This window comes from Gymnogyps californianus, chromosome 1 (genome assembly GCF_018139145.2).
Source record: "Gymnogyps californianus isolate 813 chromosome 1, ASM1813914v2, whole genome shotgun sequence".
NCBI classification, from domain to species: domain Eukaryota; kingdom Metazoa; phylum Chordata; class Aves; order Accipitriformes; family Cathartidae; genus Gymnogyps; species Gymnogyps californianus.
Genome location: NC_059471.1, coordinates 1,641,504 through 1,659,187, shown reverse-complemented (window position 1 = coordinate 1,659,187; position 17,684 = coordinate 1,641,504). Strand labels below are relative to the sequence as shown.

The following is a 17,684-nucleotide window of genomic DNA, read 5'->3' as shown; positions in this document are numbered from 1 at the left end:
CAGCTTCACTGAAATCCCCCTCCTGCCTACCACATGCCACTAAATATCACCCACAAACTGAACGTAATACTCGAGAACAACATACCCTCTTATTGGCCTCTACAGTTTTAAAAGAAAAGCGATCAAATAAGGGATTTTCTAGAGACGGAAAGTGCTCTTTTTTGTTTGATCATTCATTACAATGGGCGGTCCACCTCCCTAATAAAACCATGCCTCACTTCAACTCTGAACTGCCCAATTCCCCCTTTAAAACATTGATTTTAGGTACCACTTCCTTGGATGCATAGGAGGACGCTCAGTGCCTGGAATTTTCTCTCTGTGATGCTACTGCAGTCAAGCGCTCCCTCTGATAAACTAAACAGACTTAGTTCTAAGCTTCTCTGTGTGTGTTTTTTCTAGTCCTCAGACTATTTTTGTATTTCTTCTGTTCCCCTACAACTTATCCAAGAGCTATTTCAAGATGTTGAAATGGAAACCATATACAATCTTCCCGTACGAAAGTCACGAGTACCAAATACAGAAATGAGATTTGTTCTCTTCTAAATATTTTCTTGCTCATAAACCTAAAAAAAAATACGCATTTCCCTTTTTTGCTACAGCATCAACCCTAGTGTTTACACTAACCTGCTTTGCTCACCACTGACCTTTTAATCCCTTTCAGCATTACTACTCGTAATACAACTCTCTCCTCCTTCCACCTCATTCTGTAAGCATGGCTTGCAACTCTTACCTCCAGCAGCATTGCTTTGCGTCTATTTTATTCTCCTGTTTGAATATAGCTTAAATCAAACACAAAGGTGCCAAGCCCAAGGTACCAAGCAATCAGAACCACCTCGGTATGATGATACCTGCCCTCGATGAGCACAGCTAAGCGGGAGAGCTGAATGGTCTCCACTGTCCCTCCAGCTTGGGCAGTCGGGGAGCAGGAGACTCCACCAAGGCGTCCATCCGCTCCCCATGTTTAACAGGTCATGATTTATTGCTTTGCCCCCCTGTATGACACGTCATTCACAAACAGTACTGGTGATGCTACTTCAAGAGCACTAATAAAAACACTGTTGGGTCCACTGCTAGTTCGTTGAAACCCTTCTAAAACCCCATCCATTTGACCACGATAACCTGTCAACAGCCATTGTTTGAAACCCAACTGCTGCTCTTAATGTGATTAATATCATCTTTATTCGATAATATACTGCCAATTTTCTTAATCAGAACATCACTTGGTACTAAAATGCCTCAGAAGTCACAGTTCGCTGGGACACAATTTAAAGAACGGCTTCATTTGTCGATACATGCCCAGAGGTTTTAGCACAGCACCAGGTCCACAGGCACCGCAGGACAAGGGTTACTTCTTGGTGCTGCTGCTCTCCTTCGAGCTACTTAATTTGCAAACAGTCATTTGAGCACAGTCAACTCAATTGCCTAGTGAAGAAATAAACTGGCAGCCTATTTAGGCATTATTAACTTAATATGAACTTGACAGTAACTTGCAAAGTAGATCTGTTCTAACAAGACTGAGTTCAAGTCTTTAAGCACTCCTTTATTATTTGAGGTTTGGATGTCTCTCAGGGTTCTTATATGAAGACATTTTTAAGAAGTGTTTATTGCGTGCCTATGTATACAAGGCAGAATCCCAAACAGGTAAGTTGAAAACAATAACCTTTGAAAAATGGATTTTCACAACTGGCCTGATCTACGCTTTTAAGAGACCTAAGTTTTGAGAAACTAAAGAACTCAAAGTGAAAATCCACATGAAAACACAATAGTGTCTTTAACCTTTAACGATGGGTTCTCATCCATTCTGTGCACTTTCGCAAACACCAACCAGTTACCCAGTGATGACCTGCCAGCTCAAAACTCGAAACTAATCGCCCAGCGCTACTGAAGGCGCTGATCCAGCACCGCCCAGGATGAAGAGTACACGTCAGACAACCTGCCACCTAAATCCACCACAACAGGAGTCCTGCAAGTCTAAACACATATCGTTATTTCTATGAGAATAAAATCACAGCAATTTGAGTCCTGCAAATTACACCGCTATTAAGACAAGCATCCTATTTAAACAACTCTTATCAGATAAATAGCTTTATTGTATCCAATTTTGCATCCAACTTCTGCAAAAAGGTTCAAACCAGATGATAACTTCCTTCAAGCAGCAGTTGCTACGAAATTGCAGTTCGGACCTCCATCTTATCGCTCCCTTTGTGTTCTGCAAAAAGGGTCCCAAAAAAAAGAGAACATACTGCTATGTGCCTGTACTAACCACTTGTGTCATAACAGCACGCGTTAATACAGGTTTATTTTACTGCACTGATTCTCCTATCAAACATGAAAAATATAGTAAAAACGCAGTGCATTCAAGACTTCCAAAGAGAAAAAGAGAATTAGAGCATTCGCTGCAAATTTCAGTTTATCCTTTGCTAAACCATAATATGCATTTAGTCCAAGAATGTGTGACTGTGCTATATCACTTCGCTAATGAGTCTATACATGACACTTCAAACAGCTGCAGTTTCAGAGAACAAGAACATATTGCACTATCGTTGCCTTTAAGACAGTCACCCAGATGAAAATCAGCGTTAAGATAAAAATCAGCTGCTTCTGGTCAGATAGATTAGAGAGAGATAGTGCAATCATTCTGAAAACAAACAGAGTAAGTTAAGGAAACTTAGAATTAGAGGTAAATTTTAGAAGGACTCAAACTATAATTAGGGTATGAAAATGAAGATTACAGCACACAGTCTTTCCTGCCGTGGTAACAGACGTATGTTTATAGCAGAGATATGTTCATGTCCATCGTCCCAGATTATCTGAAATTTATTTTTGAATACAGTCTTTTCATTTTCCTCTTCATTTTGGTACGTGAGAACAAAATTCTGAGGTTTTGTTATTAATACGTATTACAGGCACACTGTCAAACAGGAATAAATTATCCCTGTAAACAAAAACTTCTAAGACTAAATGTTGAAGGAGCAGCACTTTTAATGGTTAAGCTCGATTTTCCAGGCATTCTGGAAAACAGAACTGGTTTTAAAAATAAGGTATCTGCACACTTTTTTCTTCTGAAATTATAGGGATACAGTTATCTTCAAAAAACTATTTTTAAAGGCTTCCAGCTATCTAACTTCCCTGGGTTATCTGATAACATTTTGTCTTCGTTTCCTAGTTTTAATTGGTTTTGTTTCTTCACTCTTGTATGTTGCCTACGAATACGGAAATGAACCAAATCAGGAAGAAATCATCAGGGTTAATTATACATAAGTAACAAAGAAATCTCAAGTGCTATTTGTGGCAGCAGTGGATTTTTATTCCCTCTCTAAGTATGAGATATTCAATAAAACAACCACAAAAGGTGAACCTGGGAACTATGTCCCCATTGATTCAGGTACTTTTGGGGGAGGTTTAGTATATAGTCTCTGAATCCCCTGCACAGAGTCTCTTGTCCCAGGCACTGCCCAATTTTTGTTCTGTTTCTTACTGCACCCAGGCTACCTGACATGGATGTAAAATGCCTGGGGTTTTTATCATCTCTCAGGCTACTGATCATTCCTACTGTTACCACTCTGGCAGGAAGCATGGCTCCCAGAAAGCTGCTCCAATTAAAACAGATTTCCGCCCTCAGTACCAGGAATAGACTCTGGATACTCCCCAATAATCTCAAAATGGATACTCCCATTAAATTATTTCAATATAAAAAGATTTGCAGAGACTACTGATCTCCAACAAAGCATCCGTATTTCGTCTTGAGAACACGTCTTAAGTAAATTTAATCTCCAGGTTTTTTTCCGCTCCCTCTTTACTAAATGGCAAGATCCCTAAGAGTACATCAAGATTGAGTCAGCTCCTGCTGTCCACCTTCTTGAGCCAGCAAAAGAAACACTGCATTACTGCAACTCTAAAACAAAATAAAAGGGAGTTGTCCTGCTAGAAGTCCCAGAAGATGCCAGACATTATCCCCGAGCTTATTCTTCCCCTTCCAATTTTTGCTTTGCAAGGTTTTCCTGTAGGTTATTTTCCTGCTAGCTCAGGGCATTGAGTCAGCTCACCATGCAGTTAAACAAGCATCACAGGCGGTGTAGCAAGGTGGCCAGTCCCCTTACCTCAGACACATCGTAAAAGTACACCCTGAGGATGCTGCTTCAGTTCCTGAAGCCAAATTTAAGGTCATTTAAGTCAATAAACTCATGGTGTTACCAGAAGATGCAGCCTCACCTTTCCTCCCTTCTCCTTGGCCATGTGTTCCCAAGTACAAGTTCACACCAGGTAGAGACATAACTGGGCAGCTCCAAGCAGAAGGTATTGGTATATTGGTCCCATCAGTATCTCAGGAAACAATGCCTTCAGCACAAGGCACGTTAGAGAGTGTGGCAGGAGGGAGGGCAGAACTACACCTTTGGCAGCACCGGGGACTTGCACCCGCCTAAACCAGCGACAAAACCAGGCTCTCAGCTCATCTGATGCACATTTTACAGAGAGGGAACTGGGGTAAACGACACTACCTCTAAAAGCACTGTTAACATTAACTACAGTTTGTAAGTGGCTCAGACGGTCTGAGAAGGAAAAGCCATAAAAGTACTTCAGGTGATTTTAGTACGTAGTCTAAATGCTATATCATCAAAATACTCTCTCCTGATACTTGGCTATCAGAAGAGCCTTTAGAGCATGCTATATTTTACATCAGGAGGCAAGCAAAAGCCTTAGTTCAGAGAGGCTATGTGCTGTATCAAGGGAATGAGCTAAAATTACTGCAAGACACCTACACAAAACTTCTTGCCTTCAAAGAACAGCGTCAGGATTTCTGGATTTGGGTGCCAGCGCTTCAGGAATTTGTAGTCACGAAATACAATCACGATTCTTATTCTGCTGAGACATAGATACAGGTGGCAGCAAGGGTCCCTTTGTCTTCGAGTTTATTTTGCACTGCAGTATCTCGGAGTTTGGGGTTGTACCTTTTATCATCAACAAGATTGCTTTAGCGTCAACAAGAATTTACGGTTAGCCCTTCAGGTAGCAGTTATTGCTTGAGAAGTTATATGGCCGCTAGTAAGAAAATGAGTATCTGATGTCCGCTGGGTGCTACTGATTCACATTTTTCTTCCTATGGATGTCCTATAGCCAGAAGTAACAGTAATGGGCATAATTCAAACTGTCTAGATGAGTGACCTCACTCCAGAACAGCCCACGCTTATACAGACCCACAGATCTGACACCTGCAGAAGTTCACATTTATTAACTCTGACAGTGAAGCAGTTTTGAAACTTGTCAGGATACAGAAAACGTGTGTTGCCATGCTGGTCCTTAAGATTTTCCAATTTTATTTTCTTTTTAAATCAGAACAAGTTATGAACTTTGAAGACAAAGATCTCCTGCTTCTAGAACTTAACTGAGCAAGTCCGTGTGGCCTTGTTTTCTCCTCCCTCAGGACAGCCCATGCTTCTGATACCCTGCCAGCATCTCAGGAGGGCAGACAGAAACGAAAAGCCAAAGAGTAAGAGATTGTTTTCCCCAATGTTCTTCCCACTATCTTTTGGTTAATATAAACACACATACAAAGCAAGAAATATGAAATAGTAATAAAAAGGTAAAATCATAGGAAGGTCAGATAAAACCTAAAACCACTGAAGACACATACGACTTCCTCCAGTTGCCACTGTAGGAAGAAAACTCCGTGATCCGTAAGCCCTGCGGCTTATCTCGATAGCCAGAAAATCCTAACACCGAGAAAAACGTATTCCAGAATCAATGCCCCCCCTGCCCCAGGAGAAAACTCTGCTGAAGTCCTCTCAGATTTAAAAACAAGATTGTTAACGAAGTAAAGCCCAGCTAATCCTGACTGCCAGCACAGTCCCGGGGAAAGAGGTCTCACAAGGAGATAAGATTCAAATCAAGAGTTTCACAGATCAAAGGCACCAGCCTGAATTGTAAACTGAAACGAGTAAGGCACCAGAATAGTCTCTGCAGCACTGATGTTACGCACTTTCCACGAGAGCCGTTTCCATGTAAGCAGAATAATTTGGTGCCGCTTTGAAATCTGTACAAAACTTAAAAGAAAAACTCCATATAGGGCACAATGAAGGAACCCAACCAGGCAACCACGAGCACAGGGTCAACAACCTTTTCACTCCCTCATGTGCTGGAGAAGGGGGGAAGTCATCACTATGGCATCTCCCAATGTTTCGTTTATCTATCTTGGGAAGTACAGGCACTACCAACCCTTTTTGCCATATTCCAAATGGGAAACCGAGGCACCGCTTACGCAGTTTGTGAACTAAAGGGAAATTGTGAGCATGGAAAGAACCAGATGGTGATCTCGCACGATCTGACCATGAGATCATCATTCATCGCTAGCAAAATACCTGTCACAACAAAAAAGGTTGGAGATTTGGGTTCTCCGGCAGAGAGATCTCCCCTGAAGTGAAAGCACAAGGCTGAACCAGATTATGAATTCATCCAAAAAATCTCCATTGAAGACGATTCTGTTACGTGGAATTTTCGATTAAAAGGATAAAGCCAGCAAGGCTGGCCACAAACTGGCCTAAACAGATGTGAGTAAAAAAAGCTTCCCAAGGGCTGAACACAAACACAGAGCATCAGGCTTTGTTTTGGTAGAAGGGGAAACTATGTAAACCGCAGAGAACAGGAGAGAATACGCACACTGTCGAGCCTACTGACAGAGCCAGAAACGTCAGTGAAGAGCATCAGGAAAGCACGAGAAAGTCAAGGACAGCCAGAGAAACACCCGTGGTGTAAGTCACAGAAAAACTCTGCGCGTACGTGTGCGTGCGGGCGCACATGTATTTAGTGCTGGCAGGAAAAAACGACCTTGGAATACTGAGCAAAATGGTCTCCTGCTGTTTGCTTCAGACTGCGTTCGGAAAAACCAACCTCTGCAAACATGCTCTGTGAATCAGCACGATTGCCTCTGAGAAATACCTGGCTGTCATCGATTTCCTCTTTCAACAGACGATCACAAATATTGGCTAATCACTCTGGTCAAAAGAAGTAACCGTGCATACCGGGAGCAGCAACTCGGCATCAGCTGGAACTAAGCAGATGAGAAAAGATTTCAGGGATCCTGGAAAAGAACTGAAAAGGAAAGTCTAAGTCAAGGTTTGGCAATCTTTGTATGGTGCCATGCCAGGCTTTTTCTTCCCCATGCTATGGCTCGAGCGTGCTAAGAGAAACCTAGCAGGATCTGGTAGAAGCTGCCTCTCGAACAGGCAGGAATCTGCTAGTCAATGGTATCTTGCTTCTACGCAAGACAGCGGCTTTTGCTGAGCGTAGAGCTCAGGGAGAGTCAGAAATTGCAAACTGCTGCCTTTTGCAAATGAGTGCCTCAAAATGCCAATGCTGTTAGCCCCGCACCCCATTCATAGTCTGATTGCACATCCACAGGTTGTTGATCCCCGAGCTAAAACATGCATCCAGTACTAGATGCAAGAGAAGGCAAAAAAAGGTCAAACTGAACAAGGCTGCACGACTGATGAGAATATTTGGATTTGAGTGATGGAACGATATTGCAGGGAACAGAGAGATCATGAATTGCAGAGCCAGCATCTTTCCAACTAATAAGACAACTTCCCAGATGAAACTGCTGATGCATCCAGGAAAGGAATAAGCTAAACACAAGAGAAGGACACTTAGAAGGGGAAATGAGGTTCAAAGTCAGACAAGAGCGTCCATAAAGAAAATGAATTTTCTGTTGCTATATATGGATGCAAGGAGTCTGAATAACAAGCAGGAACAAATAAAATCCTGACTGGCAATAAGAAAAAAAAATGAAGCCTGGTGCAATGAGCATGTGACTGGACTTTAAAATCATTATTTCGACGGTGTTCAGATATGAAAGGGAAGCGATGGCTGCAACATACCCCTACATAGAGAGGGGGAAAAAAGGCTCACCTCTTTGACAGTTATCAGTACCACGGAAGAACTGAATTTCCAGGGCAACTCGGCAGTAACTCGGTGTGTTATAATGGGTGAAGCCCAGGAGGAGGTTCTGGGAAGCACCAAGACAGGGAGCAGGGTACGTGACTCCATAGGCACATAAAGGGGGGAAAAAAAGATGTGGGGTTACAGAGGAGATAGGAGGGGTACAGAAACTCTCACACAGCAAGTAATTATAGGGGATTAGTTTCCCAAAATGCTAGGTGACAATTTATAACACAAAGTAACTATTTTGGACCTCATTACAACCAATAAAGCTGCGGTAATCACTGGACTGGAAATCTTGATAGGGGAGAAAAAGAACAGACTCGCATTTAAATATATCTAAGTCTAGTAATTCAATCAAGATTGCAAAATGTCTTGATTTAAATAATTGATTTTAACTTGTATGACGTTTGTACTTTTTAGTTATCATCTTAATGAAATATCAACATAATGAAAATAGGCCTCACTTAAGATGTTGATTTTTCACAAATATAACTTAGCAGAGGAAAAATTAAGGAATTTGCATATAGATGATCCACTTATATTCACTCACAAAGTTTCAAAGTGCTTTTGGATCAAAAAGGAAGTAGCTACAGAGTGGAGTTTGGAAAAGCTTCTAAAGCAAATTAGAGATTTAACTCCCCTTGCAATCAATGGGAAGATACTAGAAAAATTATTAAGCAACCTATATAAAAGCAACTACAGGATAAAGCAAAAAATGAAACAACACGGATGCGTCAAGATCAAATTGTGTCAAACCAAAATAGCCTGGTGAAACTCAATAAAGACAAGTGCAAGAGCAGCGTACGCTGCACAGGAGGAGAATAATTAGTGAGGCTGCTGGACGAGAGAAAATAACCTAGAGGGTGTATTGGATCACAAATGAATATAAGTCAACGATACAATGGATTTGGGGGGGGGGGGGAAGGCAATTCAGATTGTTTTAATAGAGTGCCACGTGGAAAATAGCATTACTTCATTTTATACAATGCTGACGAGGCCACAGAGTACCGAGTCCGTGTACAGAGGGAAGTAAACACATCAGAGTACAGAGGAAAGCAGCAAAAATAATAAAGAGATTTAGAAACAATATGATCCATGAGAACAGATTAAAGGACCTTGTTCAGCCTAGAGGAAAGAAAACTGAAGGAGAATGTAACACGCTCCCATCAGTGACAACGGAGACAACAGGGATGGGTTATTTTGCACCTCCTCTGGAGTGAAGCGAAGTGTCTTAATTTGCCAGAGAAATAAGATATGGGAAAAGCTTTTAACTAAATTGGTTAATCACCCACTACCAGCTACCTAAGGAGGCTGGGTACCTCCTGAACTGGAAGATTTTAAGGAAAAATTAGAAACATATTTGTCAGGGATGCTCTAGAGACACTTTATCTTGCCTCAAGGAGGGGAATGGACTGGAGAGTTTCCCGAGCTCTCTCCCAGCTCTGCATTTCAGTAAGGAAAGGTGCCTCAGAGGCCCAGGTGGTTTAACCAGAGAGTCCTCAAAGAGTCCTCCACCATTTCTAAGACCCCGAGGGTTCATTTTCAATATTTTTTGGAACACAGGAGAAAATTTGGAAGACAAACATCTCTAACATGACAACATCAGGAGAGGGCAAAAAGATGACTCAAGTAACTATCAATCAGCCAGACATCAGCTCTGGACAAAATAAGGGAAAACTCAATCAGACTTGATCTAGACTTAAAAAGGACAGGAACAAAATTAATGACAGTCAACGCAGTGTTATGGAAAATAGGCCTTGTCAAAGAAAGCTGATTTCATTCTTAGATGAGATTCAAAATCAGGTTGATAAAGGTAACTGCTGCAATGTAACAGGCAAACTTTTGTTGAGCATGACATCTTGATTAAAAAATTACCACTCTACTATGTCAACAAAGCATGTTAAACGGATTTTGAGTTGGCCAACTGACAGATGACTAAAAGCAGTCATCTGTGGAAAATCGCCGCCAACAAAGTTAGCTGGAGTAGGGTTCTGCTGGGCTTGATACGAAGCCCGATACGATTCAAGAGGTCCACTATAGATCTGAAAATTAACATAATCACAGACAAGATCTGTGAATGGTCCTCTGGATGACAGACGAAGAGGACAGGCCAACCAGACACAGCAATTCAGACTGCAAAGGCCACTCAAAGTAGATTTCAATACAACCAAATGCAAGGTACTACATCCAGAAAACAAAATCTGAAAGCCAGGGACCCTGAAACACAATCTGAGGTACTGCCAGGCAAGAAACTGCCCAGCATGCCCCAGCTCAATGCCACATGTTTAACTCACCCAAAATAAAAGCTGAAAGACCATTTGGTTATGGAATTATAAGTTCCCTCCAACGGGGAAAGTTATCAGGTATCAAAGGACCTTTTAATTTAGCCAAGAAAAGGCTTTTGGAAGCAATAGTTGGAAACTAATTCAAATTAGACCTAATTTTTTTTAATCAGAGAGGGTAATTAATTGCTGAAAATATATCAAAAGAAGTGCAGATTCTTCATAACTTGAGATCTTCAAACTAAGACTGACTGTCCTGGTAGAAGGTAAACAGTAGCCCAAAATAAATAGTCATTAGGCTCCTTTTCCAGGGAAAATCTAAGGATCTGAGGTTTCAAGGAGGTCAGTCTAATTAAGCCTTAAACTCTAGGAACTCTCTTCTAAGTCCATATAGAAAGTCACCAACACAGCATCTGAGCACATCCCAAGAGCACACAAAGCAAATCAAATCCATCTCCCAGCCTCCGCACAGGGAGAAGCAGCACAGCATCTGACCCAACCTTGCTGTGCAATGTCAGCAAGAAATCTCCAGGCTCCATTTTCCCATGGTAAACACAGAGATAGTACATCTACGCACAAGGAACTTGCAAGGCTTAACCCAGGGAGGTCTGCAAAGACCTTCCAAGAATCGTGGACAGAAGCAGCCTTAATGGTATATACAGCTGCAGGTCACTGTGGTAGAGTCAGCATCAGAAAGGAAAGGGGTCATCTCTTGGACCACCTTCGCAGTGGTGGTGTGGAAGAGAGGGAGAGAACAACATGCTTCGTGCTGGACACTTTGCTGAATGGCAATCCAAAAGCAACCAAGAACTCTGAGGGTTTTATGCCTTTTCTGCAGAAGTTGTTTGTAACATAAAATGAAGGCTTTGATTCACAAACCAGCAAAAACTCTAGATAACACCAATCTGCTGTAGAATACTCCAACATCATTTTAAAAAGCCTAAAGCAATTTAAGACATTATTTCTTGATGGTAACGCTAGCAAACACATAAGTAAAATCAAACTCCAGGAAGTAAGAAAGAAAAGCTGAAACTCAGATGAGAACAGATATGAGACCACATTTATCTACTGAGCCCACAACATAAGTCTACTACCACAGAAGTAGCCAACTCAAACCAAGTATCTTCTCTACAATTTCGATTTGGGGGGTGTGGGGGTGTGGGTGTGTTACATACAGACAATGAAAAAATTCATATGGAAAGAGAGCTTCCAAATGAGATCAGTCCATATTCAGAAGACTCAGCTAGCTGCCCAGTTCAGCAGCCGGGATTCAGATGCTACAGTAAAGAAAAAGAAACCATTTCTCAAATTTATGGCACTGCATTTTAGATTTCAAAAACTCTGTTGTGAATACAAGTCAAATCAAGAGCAAACTTGAGCTTTAACCAATTTCCCTTGCATTGGTTTCACCTCTCACTCGCACCACGATAAGAGGCAAGCATGACCGACAGGAGAGCGTTTAGGTGACCCTGTTCTCGTGGCCAAGTGACCACCTTCTGAATACGGCACTGGCCACTCTAGGACAAGAGTAGGGGAGACTTAAAACAAGTCTGATCTCCTCGTCCAAACAACCACAAGGCCAACTGGAAACCTTATTCTAGCTGCGTATACCACACAACGTTGGACCTGAAAAATATGTGGAATGCCATAGTTTTTGCAAAAGCCATTAAACATCTCATTAAGTGATGACATACACAGGAAACTGAAGAAAATTATTTGCAGAATAAACTACTACAGAATAAATGTTCATATGGGGACCTCTTCCAAAGTAATTGCACTTTAAATGCTCACAAGCTTAATTCAAAATACTTTTCAATGGGGACAAGTCCTTAGAGCCTGCCTGTCCGTATAGACACTACATTCATCTTGGTTGAAAAATCATCAGCAACTGTAATGAGTGATCTTACTTTGTGCACCTAAATGGCAGGAGAAGATCAAACACGCTTGCAGACTTCCTTCAGTTAGGGCCAAGTATCTCTAGAAACAGGTTAAGCCAAGTAGTACCCATCTAGGGACATTTAAACAAGTAGTTTTCCAGACATCACCTCCAACTCTGTCTTGTCAATAATACAAAACAAGGTGTCTCATATGTAAAAAATACATGTATATACACATCTGCTCATATGTAAAAAATACATGTATATACACATCTGCTCACACAGAATGCCATTAAGTTCAAAATCTTGTGTTGAATAGGATGACCCACAGAACAGGAGCAGACTTATCTGTTGGGACTGTGGCGAGTCTTAGGAGTTTGTTATGAATAACCACATAAAGCCCCTTGTCTATTAAAAAAGCAAGTAGTCATCGCCTACAAATTCAAGTATAAAGAACTGAAAGGAAAATGGGGAAAAAAGCAGATCGTGCTCAGAACTTCTCACTAGTCTTCAAAATGTATTTCCAACATGAAAATGATAAAACCCACACATTATCAAATTTAGAGAGTTGGGTATCTAACGCCAAAGAAAGCAAAAGCCCAAACACTGTGCTTTAATTCGTGGCAGATAAACTAAAGAGTCTGATGCCATAAAAGAGGCAGATCTTTTTTATTAAGTTCTACAGCAAATTAGAAGCAAGGAAAAAACCCTGCAGAACTGAGATGTTACGGTCTATTTTAACTTTTGCTGCAGTCTGCAATCTTTATCCATTTTATCAAAGAATTAGACATGCCTAGCAGGCATGATGGCATCTATTCTTTTTTTGCCAGTTTAGTACTTTTTCTCTCATAAAATACTCTAAGCTTGTCTCCAGTAATCCTCCCAAATCTCTAACCCTTGCTAAGACAAGGAAGGCAAAAATGTTCAGCCTACAAATACACTTCAGCATTAATCTTCCTATTGGGAAAGTTATCATACGAAAGCTATGATAAACACCATTTTTCTGCTCTGATTTTTAATTTTCCCACCTTCCAGTTTTCCACGTGACCGTTTCACTCAAGGAGAGGAAGGAAAGACAGGGAAAAGTACGGCCAAATACATAACAGCATCTCCAACAGAGGACACGAACGTGTTTTTTCAGCTTTTACAAATCCTATGGTGATAACCTCCTAAATGGTTTGCTGGAGAGTGTCAACAGGCCCGCATTTTTTCCTCCCAGAAAGCACACAGTCACTTGAAATTCCTTTGCAGTGCTCAGGGTTTTCAGCACATCCATAGTAAACAAAACTCGGAGGAACTTTTAAAAAATTGTTCACGTCCCACTCACACTGTGAAGAAACCAATGCGTCTCCGTCATCCTCAACAGAACCTTGTTCCCTGTACGGTTCTTTGAAAAATAAAGTATTATGCCACGAACATCATCATCATCGCTTCCCTACAGGGTTCCAACAGGAAAGAGGGAAGAAATATAAGGTTTACTTCAATACAAGCATGATGAACCGTGTCATCTGCTTTCAGACTGAGAGGCAGCGAGAAAGAGATTTTAGAAAAAAAGATAAATAACAAAATGCTCATACTTGAGTGAAGTTATATATTAAATATCTATCTGGAAATGACTCATATTTGTGTATTCATGTTCCTGTTTGGAGCCCAAGACAAAAAAAAATGGCCTGGTTCTCAAAAGCTGCTTCATGCTCAAGAGCTTCCACAAATTTCAGAAGATCTGCAAATGCTGGATATACCTTAAGAGCTGGATCTTCCCTGACTGCGATCTGAATTACGGGTCTGGGATTCTTGCTTCAGACACCCATCGCAAAGCACACCTGCCTCTCAACAAAAGAAAACCCTAAAAATTCACAACTCTTTCTGTTGCTACCGATCCAAGCCAACAAGTAAATAAACATAAAATCCCCACGTCAAGATTATCCACCCAACAAAGTGAAGCATCAATATATCAAGAGCACAACACCACAAAATAGATATCCTATATATGTTGTTCCAAAATCAGCAAGAGAAACAAGCACTTACTTCCTATTGATTTTTACGGGAAGGCCATCAACCACCACCCACATAATACTTCCAAGCTCTTCCCCACCTGCTCAAAACTTCTCCCAAACTCCCTCCCACAGCCCCTATCTCTTGGTTGGGCAAAGGACCGCTACCTGCTCCAGCTGCGTATGACCTAACCAGCCAACAAGATGCTGTCTCCTAGAAAAACAAGAGGAACTGTTATGAGCCCTGTTCCCTGGGTAGAAGCACTGATTTTATTCTCTCCCCTCTGCCCAGCAGTCAACTTTGTCAAAACTTTTAAAAAAAAAATAAAGCTAGATTGTCTTCTATATCTACGGCCCTTTGAAATCTGGATCAAAGTGCAAAGGGAGTGCAGAATTACTGGTGGGCAGGTAGATAGTGCGATCACATCATCCTTACCTCCTCAAGAAATCGGGTTTACATGAATTTGCATAAATAAACATAGCATTGCCACTGACATTCTCCTCTCATATTTAGTGATAGCAACGTTTTAAACACAAAAATAGGAACAGAATGATTCGGTTGAGTGGAAGGAACAAGAAGGTAACACAATTTAGACACCTCTGGGGAACTGCATCCGTTCGACTGGCAGGTAGTCAAGTCACACGGAAATAATTCTTGAAAATTTATTCCCAGTTCTAAAAAGTGACAGACTAAGAGCCAATATTTTTTCATTCAAAGAGTTAAAAGACTGTCAACAGGCAAAAAATGGATAGGTGAATTTTATTTATTGTCACTGAAACAAAAATCTTCATCTATTTATGGAAGAGATGCATGACGGCATACAAGAATCCAATAACATCAGATGGGACTAATCGATTTGCATTTGAAATCAGCAAAAAAATGCTGTTTAGGTAGTTTGGAAAAATACTGCAGAATACGAGAACACTTTTCTCATTCAATCATTTTGGATCGAATATTTCTATGGACTGAACATGACAACTTACAGATTTTAAGCAGCAAAATTGAGTCTAATTGATTAGAAAGATCACGGTACATTAAGAAACGAGACCAATGTGAATAGTTACGAACCTCTCCTTCACAGCCAGCTTCTTCTCAGACACACGACCTCACCCGCAAATAAATCAAAGACGGCGCTGTACAAAAATCACCTCATTTGCACTTTGAAAGCGATGCAAGAGTCACTCCTTCCCTAGCACGCTGGCTAATAACACGGTTCTCTAGGGGATGCTTCAAATACTTCTTTGTCGTACCAGCGTTGGGAGGAGGAGATTGGCAGGACATCGCACGTCTCTCGCCTCGTGACAAGGGTCAGCCCGAGCAACTCCACGGCGCGGGGAGACGGCGCTCAACCATCCACAGCCGCCCGAGGAAAAGCCAGCCGAGCGGAGCACCGTCCAGCCGCACGTCAGCGAGCGCGAGAGGAGCTAATTCGGGACCGAAATGCACAGTTAAGAACGCCACGGTTTAAGGAGAGACTTTATGAATTGCAGAGGAAACAGAAAGTACACGGAGCACTTGTGCTACGGAAAGGGAAATCGGGGGCCTCCGCAGATACAATCAAGCCCAAAAGGCATGACTGGAAGACAAATGAAGATCATAATCCGGACTGAAGGAAAGAGTGAGCTCAAAAAGGAAGATATAAAAGTTGTGTTTGCCTTTTGACAGCCTCATCAACTGCTACCAACGCCTTGAGAGCTGGAAATCGGCAGAGAGTTCCTGGGTGGAAACGTGGAGGTTTCTAACTACCAGAGGATAAAGGTCTGAAACGCTCCTCTGCCACAGACAGCAGCAGAAAAACACCTGGGTTTAAAATAAGATCGAGTTATGGTTATGCCACAGTTGCTGGCTTTCGTGGCGGGAAGGACTTGGTGACCCAGGAGCTCCATCCCAGCCGTGAATGTCCCGCTTCCCAGAAAAGGAGATCAATGCCAATCTCACGGCGGTCGCCTTTGAAAACTTACCAAAAGCGGACACTAACCTGGATTAAAGGCATCCTTCCCTTGCCTAAAGTGGCTGCATTTGCACCTACACGTCCAAACTGAGGCTCACAAGCTCTTCTAGACAGTTCAGATAATTAAATTTAGACTCAATTTAATTATCATTTTAATTATGCTTGCAGTTGAGGTACTGAAGGCCTTTCGCAGAAATGCTTCTCCGAAGCATTTTCACTTGCTTGAGAAGTGTTTTCGGGAGCACCAAGAGCAGTATCACCTTTCTTTCCTGTTTTTCCCCATTATCTGTGTGGTGGGTTACTGATATAGGGGAGCATGAAAACTTAACTGCAAAGAGGGGGTTTTAAAAAATCCCTAAATAGTTCACCTACTGCAATGCAGACTTATCACTGAATTTGACAGATGAATATCACCTAAGATCAGAAAGGATCTCTACGATATGTTCTCCCTAAATGACCGTATCCCGTAGTTATTTCACGTGAATTTTGACGCAGTATGGGTGTTATCATTTAGGTTTCTGACTCCAAGCAATATTTCCCATTACTGAACAAACTCAACACACCTTCATGGCACGCAGTCATTTTGCTTCCGATCCCTTTGTTCCAAAGGGGAAGGGTTATACATCTACCTCTCCAAAAAAGTGTGTCTTTACTAACAGCCAGGAATTTTAATCAGCTAAAGAGGATACAAAAAACTCCATACATCTGAACAATAATATCTGAAATACTTTGCATACATTCACTAAAATGAAAGGCCGCTATAAGCACATCATTTGGGAGAGAGAGATTCCTTCTGAAAAATGTAAACATTTACTTTGGTAAAAAAAAAAAAAGTTAAGATGCATAACTATGTAAGTTGATATTTGTAACTTCCAGAACAAAAGTTAATCAGATTTAATATATATTTCGTCCAAAAAATACATTGCTAACTGGTATCAGTCCTTTTAATGACTACATACATCCAGCAAGAATAAATATTCAGACCGTAGTTGTTGGTTGGGGTTTTTTTAATGTACTCAACCATAAAGGTCAAGAGAATCCATGAAACAGTTAAAATTCAAAATCAAAATCAGAAGAACTAAAAAAAAAAAAAAAAAGCATTTGGCCTCCTAGTACTAATTTCCTTTTTCTTTACATTGCTCAACATCGCTCCTCAATTTGAGTTCTAATCAACAACCACTTCACAGTTAACATTTCATGAAATAATGCGGTTGATGCAATCAAGTCCAGCAAAATGTTTCCCTAAAGATGTTTCCATCATTCACATTCCTCAAAAAAAAAAAAAAAAAAAGCTTTAGCTTCCTCCATCGCTATTTAACAGCAAGAATAAACACACCACTGCATCTTAAATCATATCTTGATTAAAACATAAATAGAATCACTTGGGGTTTCTTTCTGGTTAGTACAACATGCCTTTGTCCAGGAGAGGGGGAAAAAAAAAAAACCTCAACCTGCTCATTTTTCTACATTTGACAGTATCCAGCACTAAATGAATGCCTTTTGAATGAAATTCAGTCTATGGAAATACAAGCCGTAACCTGAAAGCTTATCATCATGATGTGCAAGGGGAAAAAAAAGAGGAAAAAAAATCCCCCCAAAATCCAACACAGTACAAAACCTTTTTTTGATAATGAACATTTATTT

General features: G+C 41.1%; 1 protein-coding gene across 1 annotated transcript in view; it reads right to left on the bottom strand.

Moving 5' to 3' along the window:
* FAM168A (family with sequence similarity 168 member A) overlaps positions 1-17,684 on the bottom strand; it is a 214,454-nt gene that overhangs the window by 195,513 nt on the left and 1,257 nt on the right. The gene's annotated exons all lie outside the window — the stretch shown is intronic.